General features: G+C 36.4%; 1 protein-coding gene across 13 annotated transcripts in view; it reads right to left on the reverse strand.

The window, feature by feature from the left end:
* Positions 1-15,706, reverse strand: part of Lingo2 (leucine rich repeat and Ig domain containing 2) — a 1,315,053-nt gene that overhangs the window by 346,879 nt on the left and 952,468 nt on the right. For all 13 annotated transcript variants that reach the window (NM_001436764.1, XM_087548872.1, XM_087548874.1 and 10 more), the window contains 1 exon segment: positions 7,489-7,648. The gene's annotated coding sequence lies outside the window, so the exon portion shown is untranslated.

Raw genomic sequence — 15,706 nt, forward strand, 5'->3', positions numbered from 1 at the left:
AATCCAAATGATATGGAAGTATGTCATAGGCTTTCTTCGAGAACAGGTCTTGGGAGAAAAATTTTGACATGTTAGCTATGTATGCCTTGAAAATAAATTATTCTATTTCGAAGCTTTTCATCTCAAATCAGGCTAGAGCTATGCCTACATCGCAAGGCAAATACGGATTTACACAGAACTGATATTTAATTTCTGGTGTTTATCACTACTATTTCATTACCAAGTTAGATTTAATGGAAAGCAACATGACTTATTCAGTCTGGTCATCGTCCCTTTCATATTTCTGCAGAAAAGACTTTGTAAAGATTTTTCTAAAGTCATATGACAATTTCTAGTTAAACCTCAATGAATAAATCCTTTCTAATGAAATGTTCAATTTTCTCACTCAGTGATTTCCTACCCCTCAGTCCAAAACCCCTTGCACATATTTTATTAGACAGTTAGCCCTTGGCGTGGCTGCTTGGATTTTAATCCATTCAACATCACGGTTTCTTCACAAGCATGACTAATTCCTCAGCAATATCAGCTCCTTCTGTCCACATGAGGGTAACAGTAAGCTTCTAAGGGAAGATGAATGACTAGCCAGTCTTGGTTTGTCACGGACACACTTTGTCCTATCCCAGAAGGTCCATTGGTTCAGCTATGGTTAATTTTCTCTCCATTTTTCAGTACCATTGTCTCATCTACAGTTTCCTCCATCATATTTTTAGTAATGTGCTTGAGGCTTCCGTTACAAAGAGTGGAGCTTCATACTGCTAAGAATCCACAGTGTTTTGGCCAGCTACTTGGGTAATTATCTTTGATTTATCTGCACTGTTCTTCTTGTACAGTTTTAATTGACACACGAAGTTAATCATGATACACTCTTTTAAAATATTATTAGACCATTAAAAAGGCAGTTTTAATTCCAACTTTTCATTTCAAATGTAATAATATTCTTCCTATATAAGAAATAAAAATGGTTGAAAGCATAGTTGTAGATCTGCCTTGATCAAGATCACACTCAAGCATTTCTGAATTGGAGAATTGCATGGACAAACAAACTGTTGCTGCTGTAAAATTGTGTGAACATGTTGTGTGAAATAATTTAAAAAAAAAAAAGAAAGGCACCATCCCACATTATGTCTGCAGGGCACTGGCGGACCTGGTGTGTTCTCCTCTCAGAAGACTATCTGACTTGGAATTCCGAAATCTCTCCACCTGACTTACTAAGTTCCCGTGTTGGGTCACTGCCGTGCCAGCCCCACACATCAAAATTCACATGGCTAGCTGGGGTGCACTTCTCACAAACACACACTTTGCTGCCCTACCTTTCTTTCTGGAACTCAGCTGAGTAGCAGTGTGAAGGAGAACACCATACAATCTTAGTTTAGAATCAACAGGCAACAGAATCGCTGGGAGCAGCGACTGGCATCTTAATTTTGTATGATTTATTAAATATAACCCCTCCAGTAGTGAGAATCCCGGTGGATCTGCCATCTAAACTGGGGGCATCTTGTTAGCTACATTTTGTCCTCTCAGCTCTCCTTGTACAAAAAAAGTCACCTTTTCCTGCCTCTTCTCTTCACCTGTGACCTGGAAGTCCAGTCTACCCCTCTCCCAGGGATTAGTCCCCTTAAATCTTTCTTCATTAGGGGTAGGTTCTGCCACATTTCACCTTTTCTGTCCAACTAAAAACAAAACAAAAAAACAAAAACAAAAAACAAAAAAACCAACCAACCAACCAAAAAAAAAAAAAAACCTTTTCTCTCAAATATGAGCTGAGAGTAACTTTTACTATTTTGTAATTTCCAAAGTACAAAATATACCTAACACCCAGTCCATTTTTATCAATTAAATAGAATTTAATTATCTATCCTAACTTAAGAAAGGATTAAGAATCTTTACGTTATGTTCTGGTTAGCTTGTATACTATCTGAAAACTATCTTCTTGATATATTCTCCCAATGTTAAATAGCCTGGGTTGGCTATGAAACTATAACTAGTCTTTCAACCCTGTAGGAAATCTGAGAACGACCAATATCATCTGACAGTAAAGGATGCCTAACACAGCTTCCAGAGCTGAGTAAAATTGTAGAGCCAGCTGCCTACCTATACAGCTGAAATATGTCAGGAAGTTGGAAGATTGTTCTTCTGGCCCAGGATACCTGACAGACCTTGAAAAACAGGAATTATTAATGACTTGTCTATTCTGCCTCAGCAGAACTAAGCTGCCCTAACCTGTAACTTGTGTACTCTCAAGAACCATACAGATCTGTAATAGAAATAGGTAATATCTGTCCAGGGGCCACCTAGCCACAATGTACAACTTCACCTGGAGGCAGAGATATTCAGCTGCTTCTTTGAATCTTTGAATTTTAAAATGGGGAGCTGTGAGGGGCAGACATGTCTCAACAAGTGAATAGATAACATTCTGTGGATTTCTGACATTTTCGAAAACTATCTATATAAAGTAACCTGGACTGTTGTCTGTTAACTACCCTCAAATATTTCTAATTAAAATAACTTGAAAACATCCTAACAGTAAACTCAGAGCCATGAATTTGCTAGCTGGCCCTTAACTCAAAGGCTTAAAAGTCTCAGATCAGTTTGTAATGGCATTTGGAGAAGGACTGGGTCCAGACCTTGTATCCTTAAACATGTTGTATGGACACAATGCCTATCGAGAGTAAGAATATTAATCCCATTTTTATTATTTCATGCAATATTAACATTTAGTTTAGAGAGTTCCAGTGTGCTTTATTGACTCTCAACACTATAATTTGCTAAGAAAAAAATTGTAATCTTTTATTGTAAAGAAAATGATGCTATAATCCCCCGGAAATACTATTATAGTATGAATGATAATATGGTGGCAAACAGAATACTCCCAAAAGGCTATAACCATGATCATCTTCAATAGGAAGTTTATAGAACTCAACAAAACATTTCTTCCAAGAGCCCAGGACTTAAAAGCAAATGATAAAGATGACAAAGCAAAGCAGAACAAGAAAACTAACACTGAGCATTTATAACACTAAGCAAATTCTTTGACCATTTCATTTAATTTCAGAGAAGAGGCAAACTATTCCACTGACCTAGAAAAAGAGTTATGCAGTCTATTGACGCACAAAAAAGGGTTTGAACATTCCTTTAGTCACTGGGCACATCTAATGAACCCATATGTGGCTATGAAATTAGGTCTTAAAGAAGGGTGTTAAAGGCTGTCACCCTTAACAAGTTACATGTCTAGGAATAATATCAATATTTCCCTGACTGCATATTTAGAGTAAAGCTACTAAGTTACTGTCAGAGAATGCACCTAAAAATAGGTACACAAATGCCCAGATTTTGCATACTTGAGAAATGATTTGTAGCTATGGTAATTTCCAATTAAACAACTGGAGTGAAGGTGATGTTACAAGGTATGAAGTTCCTCTGCTGGAGGTGGTAATGTGCCCTGGCTCATTGAGAATTATGCAAAGAAAGCACAGACAGATAGTGACCCTCTTGTACTGAGCATTTTCACTATTTTTCTTTCCCTATGTCTTCATGTGTTCCCTATTATTTTCACCAAACGATCATTTTGGTAGGAAGGATGTGATGGTTTCAGCAGAATTACTTAATTAGGCTTAAGTAAGCAGTCCACGCTAAGCAGGGTAGGCTTGCTTCCTGGACATGAAAATGTGCCTGCGATGCATGCTGTGCTCCCGAGGAATGAAACACCGTGATTGATGCGATGATAAAACGATGAAGGGAAGGATAATGCCTGAGAGATAAAAGTCTCCCGGGAAAAGTAAAGTGGGTAGCAGCTGCCCCCATCTTAATTGAAGCATAAATTTCAGGCAGAGGATCTGAGGTTAAATTCCAGGCACACACTCAGAGTTTGTGTGCCTCTGTGTAGCTCAGCCCGTGAATGCGATGACAACAAGAAATGCAAAAGCTCGCTTTTTTTGTGTGTGAAGAATTTTAAAGCTATTCCTAAACATGTTAGAAGGTAGAGACGTAGGAGTCTATTTTCGCAGAAAGACAATTGTTTAGCTGTAGTTTGACAGCATATGAGAGCCGTTGCTAGACAAGGAATATTGCTGGCTGTGCTGATTCAGTCAGCTATTGTATACACATTTTTCTGCAGGGAAGGATCTTAGCATTCTTTGTATATTTTAGCTCTCTATACACACCTCTCATGCCTCCACTCTACCCTCTGTCAGGATATAGTTGAAACTGTAAGTTTGGTATACTAATGACATTAATTTATATTTTACTATACCTGTATGTATAGTCCTTCAGCTCAGTCACTACCTATATGACAAGGTTTCCACCTCATCCTGTGCCCCAGGATCAAGTGTGTCATTCTTCTGACATGATGTTCATTTTAGCATCGTGTTGGAGTTATCAGATTGTATAATGAGAATATTGTGCTTTCATATCTGTTTATCATGTCCTAAAATTCTCCTTTCTCTTTAGTTGGGTGGATTGGCATATTTTGGTTTGTTTATCTGTCCAGTTTGGTAGAAATAAACTACCCCAGGGAAAGAAAGAGAGGGCATTATTTTGTTTCTGTCTACATATTGTTGTACATGGGTTATAAATTCCAACAGTGTTCAGAAGCCAAATGAATGGCTTCATAAAGCATTTAAGTTTGTGTGATAATTGTCATGATAGAGGAGCGACTTTATGAAACGTTCAAGGGTTTATATCAGAAGGCCTCAGAATGGGAAGAAATACACAGGCGCGGTATTGCTTCCCTCTCTGCAGGCTGTGAACATAGATGCACTGAACATAGAGGGAACCCAAGAGTTTTTCATGAACTGCCTTGGAGACTACATATCCCATTACATGGAGTAAACTATTATTAGAAGTGCTTTGGAAAACAATCTCACCTTTCATATCCTGACTTGATAGCTTAATATTGCTTCTATTTTCAAACATACAATACTATAATACTGAGCTAGGAAAACCTTTCCATCTAGAGTACTTTAGGAAAGAATAAAATGTTTCTAAGCTTACAAATCAATGAAAATTTCATGGATATTTTATATAAACTTTCGAGAAAAAGAACGTGGAAACCTTGTCATTTTTGTTTTTTAATAGTAAGCTATGTCACAATAAAATTGGGCAACTGAAATCCAGACAACAGAAAACCAAACAGTTAGAAAATTAATGTGACACATAAAGCGATAATGTATATATTTCTGTTCATTTAAGAGCTAGTTAATTTTAACTGAAAATGTATTCCAGAGGGTACCTACAAACTGTATTTTCACACACTGCTGGAGAAGGTGCTGTCGCTGCTGTAACTAACAAAATTTACTTCAAAAGACAGTGAAAAGAGATTCTGCTTCCTATTGCTTGCTGCACCTTTTCCCCAAGCTAATGACTCAGGCAATTCAGAAACAAAATATCCTACAGAATGAAAGGAAACTTCACAAGTAACAAGTAATCTCTACAGTTGCGGAAAGATAATGGCTAATTGGATTGCTGCATGAGAGTTTTTCTTAAAATTGGGCCAGTCGATTCCCCTTTACAGTACCCGCTTTTATAGCTCTGAAGTTTTGATATAAAATCAGATTTGTTGAAAATACTACAATAAACACAACTATGATAAATATTCCTCTGCATTCATCAAAAACAAGCTAAAAACCTGAGAATCTCACATGTAAGTATTACTATAAGGTCTGAAAAAGTCCGCAGTTCTTTTGGAGTACACCAGAGACATGTGATAAGGATTGACCAAGGGTATGTTATGCAGTTGGGTTGATCTTTGTTCCAGTAATGAATCTAGCACCTTATTAGAGATCCATAAAATTTCTAAATGTGGATGACACTACGGCATCGAAAAGGAAACAAGTTATCCATCAGCTCAGTCTGTCAAATCCGGGATTCTTCCACAAGTTTATAATTTCCAACAAAGTTTTGAATCTATAAGAGATTGCTTTTCACCAGTGGAAGGGGAAGTCCTTGGTCCTGCCAAGACTGAACCCCCAGTGAACGTGATTGTTGGGGGGAGGGTGGTAATGGGGGGAGGATGGGGAGGGGAACACCATAGAAGGGGAGGAGGAGGGGTTAGGGGGATGTTGGCCTGGAAACCAGGAAAGGGAATAACAATTGAAATGTAAATAAGAAATACCCAAGTTAATAAAGATGAAAAAAACCATTAAAAAGAGAGAGAGAGAGAGAGTGCTTTTCACATTTATGGTTCATAGAATCATGTTGATAAGTCATTAGGAAAGTATTCTTCTTAGACTTGTTATAATATAATTCATTGATTGCTAACACCTTGGATGAACATAATTAACATCCAAATGATTCTACAGACTATTATATTATTATGAAATATATGATATGCAAGATATTATGAAGTCCTAATTCCATCCACATATGTTAGGTTCTAATGGGTGTTCTCTCTCTCTCTCTCTCTCATTCTGTGTGTGTGTGTGTGTGTGTGTGTGTTTGCACACATATGTGTGTCTATGTGCTATATATATTTAACATAGATATAATGCATATATCATTATAATACACACATCATATATAATATAAGTTATATTGGATGAATAGCATCTTCTTTCAGAAAGTTAAAAGGGACTATTGCAAAAAATTTCAAAGAACTCGAGTGGTTGTATGGCACATTTACCTCACCCAAATGTTTTCGACACTAACAACTTGTATTCCTGCTTTTTGCGTTTACACTTCAGCCTACAGAAAACTTTGCTTTTCAATGCATTAAAAGCAAGGATGGTACAGAAGAGCTGACTTTCTTAAAGGCAGGGAGAATAACTTCTGACGACTTGCTAGGGTAACTGTTGATCCATTAAAATGTGTTTTAGAGTGGAAGAGAGTCAATGAGGAAAATAAGGTCTGATCATGGGTAATTAGTAGAATTTTTCAGAGTGAAGCAAAAAGTTAGGTAAGATTTGAATGAGTTTCTTATTATGTATTCTTTGAACGGTACCAGTCTGACTGTGCAACATCATTTTAGCTACAATATGAATAGAATTCAGAACAATAAATACTGTCAAAGAAATAAAAGCAAGAATAATGGTCTAATTTTCTGAACTGAAGCAAGCATAAAGAATGTTTATAAGATCACATACTATGAACTCATATTCATATTTCTATGTTATATATAATATGAATATGTCAAGTCAACACTTTCTCTATAGCATTCTCAAAAGTACAATTGCTGATGTCATTAGACTTCACAATAACTCCTTGTAGAGGAGAACTCTATCACCTGTAAGTTTGGGCTATTGCATTAAATTAAAATCTAGAGTTTCCTCAGGCCTACTTAATGTATACCTTAAAACATCACCTGTCTTCCCTTGAGAGAAAAAAGAGTCAGTTATTACTCAATACATTGTGAAGCACAAAAGTCTCATTCTTTAACAACCTCTACAGTGGACTTAGAAAACAAACCTCAAGGCTATGCATTACTCAGTGCCTCCTGGAGGCGCACTAAAGCCCTTGGTACATGTGATGAAAGAAGGTGTCTCCCTCTCACCTTACCTGGTTTGCTCCTTTTTAAAGATCCAACCCCTGCCGTCTGTCAGACAAAGCTCATGGCCACTGGGTGAAATCCGAACTGAGTGGTTGATCATGATAACTCCACCACGTCACAGGCAGCAGCATCTCTCAAAATCCCACCAGCCAACTGCTCGAAACATGCCTGCAACAAACAAGACCTTTCTTCATTATAATTGAAAAATGGTGAGCCACGTCCTAGGACTAGGTGGACTTCACTTTTTAGTCAGTAAGGGAATCATAAAGCAGTGTCTTGTGTAAGGGACTTTAAATGACACTCAGGATGCTAAGAAACGCAAAGCTGGAAGACTGAACTGTGTGCTTCTCAGTGTTTCTGCAGTACACATCTTCTCCACTCAAGCTACAAATATTAATAAATATTATTACTATTAAAACTCATTCACATTATTAAATATATCTCAGCCTTCATGTAGCAGACCACCTCCAAACTCACAGTATTTTTCAGACTTTACACATACTTTCAAGATAGTTGGTCAATGAGATGCCACAGCGAGAAACCTACCAGGAGCAAGAGGAGGTGTTGCATGATGGTATGGGCCAAGTATAGTATATTTTGTTAGCTCTGAAACCCCCACACAAAGCCAGAATTTCTACTATAAAAATTAGGTCACCTTTTTAACAAAGTGCATGAGAAACATCCTTGAGTAGCAAGTGTGAAGTACTATTATAAATTCAGCAGTCCCTCTTATCCATGGCAAGGTAATTGCAAAGTAATAAACAGACCGAAAGGGATAGCCAGAGCCTAAGAAAGGAATCAGCACACTGTGTGTGAGCAATCATACATTTAATGGTCTGATTATTTAAGTCTATTTAAATGCATACGTTGTTTAAACTCACAAACATTTCTGTCATCCATTGATGGAGAAAATGCATTAGCACAATCACTACCTTCTTCTGGGCTGATGCCTGCCACACAAACAACTGTGTTCAGTAGGAATGTAGAAAGGTATTGATAGACAATGCTATTTGGGAGTCTTCCCAGAGTAAACTTTAAGAGCAGATACTTTATAAAAATCTACAACAACCATGTCTGTCTACGTATCTATGTATCTATGTATCTATCTACCTATGTATCTATCTACCTATTATCTATCTACCTATTATCTATCTACCTATTATCTATCTATCTATCTATCTATCTATCTATCTATCTATCTATCTATCATCTATCTACAAGGACACATGTATATGCATATATAATATACATAATTAATAATTCATTATACATACACATTTGTGTGTATGTATAATGAATTATTATTTTCTTGCTAAGTCCATGGAGAGACTACTTTGAATGATTATGTTCTGCAGGCTCATGGACACAGGTGTAAAATCTGAATTTAACAAGCCACCATATGATAGATCCCCATGCAACTTCAGTTAGAGTTTCAACTATTCCCAGAAGGTTACATGGAGACTTTTTCCAAAGTCTCATCAGTGAGAGAGCCTATTGTTCCATTTCAGCAATGATGGTAAGAAAACAAGAGCCCAAAGTCCAGCACATTCTCATTAAAATACAATATTTCAAGATATTTTTCCAAAAAACAGTTATGTTTAGGAATAATAATGTATATTCTGTAATTTAAAACAGGTGTTTTACCTTGATACTCTCTCTCTCTCTCTCTCTCTCTCTCTCTCTCTCTCTCTCTCGTCACAAACACACACACACACACACAAACACATACACACACACACACACACACACACACAGAGTTTTAAATTTCTAATCTGTCAATCCAAGCTCTGGTACTTATTAAATTTAGTTAGATTATAGATGCAAATTATTTTTATTTTTATTTATGCCAAATATTTCTATATATCTGTTCTCAGAATGCTTATAACAAAATCAAATCAATTATCTTATAACAGAAACAATCTACTTTTTTTTGTCTCTTGTCATCCATGCAGGATATTGAAGAAGCCATATACTGATAACAGGAAGGCATTTATAAGCATAGCTGTCAAGCTCCAAAAATGGTCTAGCAGTAAGAATTTCTGAGAGCTACCTGCTTTAGGAGTAGCCATCTGTGACTCAGTACCAAGTCGCACAAGTCGGCACTGCCTCTTGCTATAAAAGGGTAAATAAAACATTAATAATTTGCTTTAAGAGTTAATTTATTTCATTCATTAAACAGAAGACAAATGGATCAATTCTCAGTAGGGAATGTTCTCTATAGTTCCTTCTCATCAACTATTCGTATTTTAATACCATTTTTATTTAATATTATTTGTTTCTTCTACTTTTAATTGAAAATAGTTTTTTATGAAATATGTTCTAATCATAGTTTTCCTTCTGATAACTCCTCCAAAAGCTTCACCACCTCCCCACCCACCCAAGTCGTCACCCATTCTTTCTTCCTCTTAAAAAACTAACAGACACATAAAAATAAAGTAAAAACAAACCAACAAAGAACAAAACAAACAGAAAAAAAGACTCAAAGAAAAAGCACCAAAAACACATTCAGTTGCAGAGACTGACACATTTGCACACATAGAAATCCCATAAAAATGCAAAATGGAAAACCATAATAGATATGCTACAGACCTGTAAAGTAAAACAAACAAACAACAACAATAACAAAAAATAACGCACACATACACACACACACACACACACACACACACACACACACACACACACACATCCAGCATTATGTGCACACAAAATATCTCCCAAACTATCTCTGAGTTAGTTTTGTGCTGGCCATTTGATGTTACGCCTTGAGCCTGTCCCTATGTGTGGTTTCTGTACCCAATGAGAATCCATTGGAGAAATATAGATTTCCTATTACAAGTGGTTATTAATTGAAGATAGTTGGAATTTGAAATGGGAGCTTGTGTCCTCCTCTCCTCTCCTTGATGGGACCTCCACCTGTCTTCAAAATGGCAGGCCCTGTGCAGGCTGACATGATCTCCATGAGCTTGTGTGCCAGCCATGCCACCTTCCTCTTCTCCACTCTCCAATTAATTCTCTTGTTCTATTTTTCTTAGTCCCATCGCCTAGTTCATCCATAGCTCTTCATTTTATTTTTCCTTCCTCGGGAGCCTCTTCCCTTGCACTTAGTACCTTACTCTAGACTTAATCTGCGTATGGTTTGCAGCCTGCTTATCAAAACCATAAAGTCAACATCCACACATCGGCAAATCACATACTTATTTTAATTTTCTGGAGTCTCTATTTAGATATCTGTACCTGTTAAAATTGGGATATTGTTTTTTAGATGTGTAACTATTTATAGTTCTTTTTATACTTTAGAAAATAGGACTCTATTGGATTTGTGCTTGGTAAAAATTGCTTCCCAGTCTGTAACCTGCGCCTTTATATACAGACATATATACATACACATATACATATATACACACATACAAGCAAGGATGTGTGTGCCTTTTGCCATACAAAACCGTTTAACTTTCATGAAGCTCCTATTCATTACTTGTTCTTAGTGCCTGTGCTATGAGAGTCCTGATCCGAAAGTCTTTTCCCTTGGCAATGAGTTCAAAATTATTCCCCACTTTCTCTTCTATCAAACTCTGTTACCTGCCCTTATGTTGAGGTTCTTGATCCTTTTGGATTTGAGTTTTGTGCAGGCTGTTAAGTATGGATCTAATTGAAGCATGCTACATGCAGCCATCCATTTAGACTAGCACCAATTCTTGAAGATGCTCTATTTTTCCTATTATGTATTTCTGACTTCTTTATAAAATATCTGGTGTCCAAAGGTGTGTGGGCTTACATCCTTATCTCCAGTTCGTTTCAGTTTACTAATGTACCTGTTTCTATGCCAATACCTTGCTATTTTAAATATTCTAGCTCTGTAGTATAATTGAGATTAGAGTTGCTGATGCTTCCATATGTCTTTTAATTCGGTGGTGCTTTTGCTATGTTGGGTTTTAATTTGAAAATGACAATTGTCTTTTTAAGATCTGTGAAGAATCATGTTGGAATTTGGATGGGGATTGTATGGAATTCATAGTTATTTCGGTAGAGTGGCCTCCTTCACTATATTAATCCCCCACCAATCATGCACCTAAGAGATTTTACCATGTTTTGATATCTTCATTTTTTGCTTCAATATTAGATTGGTTAGGGTTATCGTAAGGTAATTTCGAGGCTATTATAAAAATATTGTTTCCCTGATTTCTTTCTCCGATGGCTTGTCATTTGTGAATAAGATGTTTTTATGGTTTGATTTTGTATTTTAGGGTTGTATACAACAATATCATCTGCAAATAAAGATACGTCGACTGCTTTTCTTTTAGTATCCTGTTGATCTCCTTCAGTTGTCTTATTTGTTCCAGCTATGGCTTTAAGTACTATATGGAAAGAGTGGAAATTCTTGTCTTCTTCCTGAATTTAGTGGAAATACTTTGATTTTCTTTAGGTTGATGTTGGCTGTGGGCTTGCTATAAATCTCTATTATTTTGAGGTAAGCATCCTGTATCACTAGTGTTTCCCAGGCATTTATCATAACAGAGTGTTTGCTTTTGTCAAATGCTTTTTCTGCATGTGTGCCATGATCATGTGTATTTTTGTCTTTTAGTCTGTTTATATGGTGGATCATACATATTGATTTACATATGTCTATGCAACTATTAAGATGAAGCCTAATTGATCAGGGTAGATGATCTTTTTATATGTTCTTGTATTCACATTGCAAATATTTTATTGAGAACTTTTGCATCTATCTCCTAAGAGAATTTTGTCTGGAATACTCTTTCTTTGTTGGGTCTTTATGTTGTTTAAGTATCAGAGTAATTGTGGCTTGTAAAAGGAATTGTGCAATGTTCCTTCTGTCTCTGCTTTTGTGGAATAATTTTGTGAAATATTAGAGACATTTCTTCTTTGAAAATTTGTGAGAACACTTCATTGAATTTATCTGCCTCTGGGCATTTTTGGTACGGAGACATTTAATTAGTGCTTCTATTTCAATAGGGGTTATTGGTATCTTTAAATTGTTTATTTGCTATTGATTTAACTTTAGTAGACTGTTTATCTATTTCTTTTGGGGCTTTGAATTTTGTGGAGCCTGGAGCCACTATGTTTTTACTGGGAATTGTACTCAGGATTCTGGAAGGTGTCTTAAAACTGAGCCGTCTCACCAGCCCACCAATCATTCTGTCTGTCTATCTATCTTTGTAGCTATGTTTCTATCTATGCATCTATGTATTTATCTATCTATACATTTTAATGTAGGCACTTAGTGCTATGAAGTGGTTTCTTAGAACAGTCTCCATTGTGTTCTTAAGTTTGAGTAAATTGGGTTTTCATCTCCATTCAATTCTAGAAAGTATTTAATGTCTTTCACATTTCTATCTTGATCTGTTTTTCTTTCAGGAGTTAGTTTAGTTTCCATGACATCACAAACTCTCTTTCGCTTCTGTTGTTATTGATACTCATCTTTAGTCTGTGGTGGTCAGATTGGATGCAGGGTATTATTTCAATTTTCTTGTGTCTGTTCAGACAGGCTTTGTGTTTGAATATATGGTCAATTTTGGAAAATGTTTCACGAGCTGCTGAGAAGAAGGTATATTCTTTTGTATTTGGGTGAAATGCTCTCTAAACATCTGTTAGGTCCATTTGATCTATGAAACCATTTACTTACTACATTTCTCTGTTTAGTTTTTGCCTGGATAACCTATTTATTGGTAAGGATGAGTAATTGAAGTCACCCAGTCTCATTATGTGAAGGATAACATGTGATTTTAGGTATAGTAGTGAATCTTTTATAAAGATGGATAAGTGTATAGAATTGTAATATCCTCTTGGTAGATTTTTTTTGATAACTATGTAGTGTCCTTCCCTATCTTTTCTGTTTAGGCTTGGTTTGAAGTCTAAAATTTTGACAGATGTCAAAATGGCTATACTGCTTTGCTTCTTGGGTCCATTGTCTAGGAATATCTTTCTCTATTCTTTTACCCTGAGGTGATGCCTCTCATTGATGTTAACATGTATTTCTCGAATATAGTATAAAGATGGCTTTTGCTCTGTTAGTCTATGCCTTTTTATTGGGCATTTGAGAGCATTGATAATGTGCACTATCATTGTGTAGTGTTTACTGATTACTGTTATTTTATTGTTACGGTATGGGTTCTCCCCTTTTACATTCTTGGTCTGGGATTATTTATTGAATGTATTTTCCTGGGTGTGGTAAACCTCTGTAAATTGATATTTTCTTCTGTCACCTTCTATAGGGCTAGGTTTTTAGTTAGATACTGCTTAGATTTGGTTTATTTTGGAATATTTTTCTTTTGCCATATATTATCTATAAATTTTGCTGTGTATAATAGTCTCGGCTGGAAACTGTAGTCTCTTAAAAGTTTGTAGAACACCTGTCTAGGCCCATGTGGTTTCTAGAGTCTCCACTGAAAATCACATGCTATTCTAAAGGATCTGCCTCTATACATTAGTTGGTCATCTCTTTAGCAAATTTTCGTATTTAAATTTTATATTTAGTTCTGTACATTTAATGTTTGGTTATTACAGATCATGAGGAAATTCTTTTCTATTCCAGTATATTTGCTGTTTTTCAATTCTTTTTCCCCAAGAGTCATTTGCTTCTTTAAGTTAGAGATTATTTCCTGTGATTTTGTTAAAAGTAATTTTTCTGCCTTTGTTTCTTCTCCTTCCTTTATTCCTAGTATTTGTGGATGTGGTCTTTTCATAGTGTCCAGCGTTTCTTGAATAAATTGTATGTGGTGGTTTGACAAGGGATAGCTCCCATAGACTCATGTGTTTGAATGCTTGGGAGGGGCACTGTTAGAAGGTGTGGCATTGTTTGGTGTAGGTGTGGCCTTGTTGGAAAAAGTGTGCCACTGTGGAGGAAGGCTTTGAACTCCCATATATACTGAATTCCTATAAAGTAGGACAATCTCTCCTTGATTGTCTATAGATCAAGATGTAAAACTCTCACATCCTCCTACACCATATCTGTTTGCAAACTACCATGCTTCTTGCAATGATGGTAATGGACTGAACATCTAAGACTCTAAGCCAGTCCAAATTAAATGTTGTTCTTCATAAGAGTTGCTGTGGTCATGGTGTATCTTCACAGCAATAATACCCTAACTAAGACAGTATGTCAGGATATTGTTTTAGAAATAACACTTTTGAATAGAGTTATCCATTTTATTTTCTTCCCATCTCCTGAGGTGATCACTTTCATCTTTTTACTCTGTTTATTGGTGAGGGTTGCCTCTTTTTTATATCATGAGTTTTGCATTTTCAGTTTTCTCTCAGGTTGAGTCTTTTTAGTGATTCTATTTCTATTTTTGTGAATTGAGCTGTTTCTCTCATTTCATTTCTACAGATTGTTTCATTAAGGAATTTATTTATATCATCTTTGAAGGTTATTAACCATATTTATAATAGGCTTTTTGAAGTCCTTGTCTTGGGCTTTAGTTATATTACACCTCTTTTGGGACCTACTGTAGTTAGTTGTTGGTTTCTGGCAAAAACATGCTTGCCTTGGGTGCTATTGACTTTGCTTTGCAATCATGTCGAGACCTCTGTGTTTGGGATCATTTTCATTCTATATATATTGATGTCTGTTCTTGTCTTTACTGGATAGGCATCCTTGATTTTCTGTTGTTCTTTCTGAATCTTAGAAACAACATGTGGCCATAGGGTGTTGCCGGGTAAGAAGTGCCTTGAGTCCTAGTCATGTGTAGCCACTGGGAAATTCAGGTCGAACATATTTCTAGGTATTGGAACTTAACATAAAGACATGGAGACAAGCTAGAGAGGAAGGCAGAGAGAGTTTACAGAAAGGAGAGATGGTTAAACATAAGCTATGAGTAGCATAGGAATCTCCAGTGAATGGAGTCAAAGTGGAAGGACTGCTCAGATGGCATGAGACTAGAGAATTGGAAATGGATGACAGGATAGCAACTCCCTTTCCTGATTAGCAGGCTGGAGCAGCCAGCAAGTTCCCAAAGAGATAGTGCCTTCAAGTATTGGCATCTGACACCAAGGGAGGGGGTGAGGGATGAAGGTTGGGAATATAGGGCTCTAAGGAAACTCTGGAGAATGGAATCAGAAGACAGATAGGCCCTTGTAGTGAATCTGCTGTTATTCTACTTCTTAAGATATTTAATTTTATGTATTTGACTGTTTCTCTCTCTCTCTCTCTCTCTCTCTCTCTCTCTCTCTCTCTTTCTGTGTGTGTGTGTGTGTGTGTGTGTG

The sequence above is a fragment of the Rattus norvegicus genome, chromosome 5 (assembly GCF_021556685.1).
Source record: "Rattus norvegicus strain SHRSP/BbbUtx chromosome 5, alternate assembly SHRSP_T2T, whole genome shotgun sequence".
Taxonomy (NCBI): Eukaryota; Metazoa; Chordata; class Mammalia; order Rodentia; family Muridae; genus Rattus; species Rattus norvegicus.